Here is a 2,500-nt window from a genome sequence, read left to right as displayed (position 1 = left end):
CAAACCAGGGACTTTAACCCAAACTAACAAAGCTGTTGACAGATGTTGCCAGTCAGCTGAGAGAGGGTCAGTGTGTCTTCAAAGACTACTCTCTTGCTGTCCCTTTTGGTTCAGGTCGAGTGCACTCCTTCAGTAGCAACGAGAGCACAGTCCTGTCTACTAAGTTTCACGCATGAGGTTTTCATGTTTCCTTTGAAGATTAATTAAAGGGGGTTTACGGTGAAGATATTTTTTCTATTTGATGTGAGTGTTATTATGATTATTATTTCTTTTAATGATACTGTTTTTTTTATTATTAGAACTGTTATCATTTTATTATTATTATTATTAATGTTATCACCACCACCATCATAATCATCATCATCATCATCATCATCATCATCATCATCATCATCATCATCATCATCATCATCATCATCATCATCATCATCATTACCATCACCATCATTTTCATTTTCATTTTCATTTTCATTATCATTAGTATTGTTATTATTGTTAATTTTACTATTGCTATTATTATCATGATTCATTATCATTACTATTATCAGTACTATCAATATTATTATTTACTATTATCACTGTTATTTGTATTATTACTATTATCATTGTTATTGAAAATACTGTTATTATTATTATTATCATTATTATTATTATTATTATCATTATTTTTTGTTGTTGTTGTTGTTATTAATATTATTATTATTATTATCATTATTTTTATTGTTATTATTATTATTATTATTATTATCATTATTATTATTATTATTATTATTATTATTATTATTATTATTATTATTATTATTATTATTGTTGTTGTTGTTGTTGTTGTTGTTGTTGTTGTTATATTATTATTATTATTATTGTTGTTGTTGCTATATTATTATTATTATTATTATTATTATTATTATTATTATCATTATTATTATTATTATTATTATTATCATTATCATCATTATTATTTTCTTTGTTTTCATTATTATGTTATAATCATAATGATTATTAGTGTTGCTTTTACAATTATTATCATCATTATGACTATACTGATACTAAAACTAATAACAATATTAATGCTACTATTACTAGTATCACTACTACTGCTGCTAATACTAATGATAGTAATAAAAATTATCATAATGCTAATTACTATATTGAAAACAACGTTGACCATGATAATCGCTATTATCATTATCATTATCGTTTTCATTATTATTATCATTATTGTTTTTATTATTAAGATTATTTTTGTTTTCATTTTCTTTTTCTTATTATTATCATTATTATTGTTATTATTACATCCTTATTATTATTATAATTACTTTCATTATTATCATTATCATTCTCATTATCATAAGCCCCAATATTATTATTATTACTGGTATTATGACTATTATCATTAGTATCATTACCATTATCTTGTTGCAGTTATAATAATCATTATTGTAGTTGTTGTTATCACAAGTATTATAGTTATTATCATCATGATACTACTGCCAATATTCAAAATGATAATTATGATAGTAATCATAATAATCACTATTATTATTATTGTTATTATTATTATCATTATTATTATTATTATTATTATTATTATTATTATTATTATTATCAGCATCAATATTATTATTACTGTTATTGTCATTTATATTAGCATTATCATTACTATTATTACTATTGTTATTATCATCATCTTTGTTATCATAATTACTGTTATCACTGTTATTATTATTTTTATTGCTATTATTATTATCCTATTATTGTTATTATTGCTGTTATAATAACGCTAATAATAGTGATAGTAATGATGATAATGAAAATAGAGCACTGATAATAAAAATCATCATTATCTTCATTATGATGATGATCATCATTAGTATAATTTTTATTGCTATTAATATTATCATTATTTGTTTGTTATTGTTATCATTGTCATTGTAGTAGTAGTAATTGTAGTAGTACCAGTATTTCTAGATTAACGTTTCACGGTTTTGAATTTGTAGTTCTTTGACCGTGTATCGAACATCCGTATTGGACCTAAGTAGAAAGTCTACGGACAATCAACCCCGATTTCACTTACAAAAGACAGATCACGAGAGCAGCGAGAAATGACAAAATACCGAATTAGCTGTATCTTCAATAACATTAACTTTTGAATGGTGTCTCTTCAAAGACTACTCTCTTTCTGTCATTCTTCGTTCAGTCCTGGTAGACTCCACTACTAGCAGCAGGAGCATATTTCTGTTTAATAAGCTTCCCGCATGAGGTTTCTACAAGTTTCCTTTGAAGATTATTAAAAGGGGATTTTTTACTTTCTAATTTTAATGTTATGACCATCACTGCTTTTACTGGCGCATTTTTTTTTTTATTTCATTAATGTGTTTATATTTAAAAAAATCATTAACATTTTCATTAATATTTTCACCATTATAATTTCATTACTACATAATTTTTTTGATTGTTACTATTGTTGCCAATATTATTGCTCTTACATTTATCATTAATA

The sequence above is a fragment of the Penaeus vannamei genome, chromosome 29 (genome assembly GCF_042767895.1).
Source record: "Penaeus vannamei isolate JL-2024 chromosome 29, ASM4276789v1, whole genome shotgun sequence".
In the NCBI taxonomy this organism is placed as follows: domain Eukaryota; kingdom Metazoa; phylum Arthropoda; class Malacostraca; order Decapoda; family Penaeidae; genus Penaeus; species Penaeus vannamei.
Note: the sequence above shows the minus strand (reverse complement) of the source record.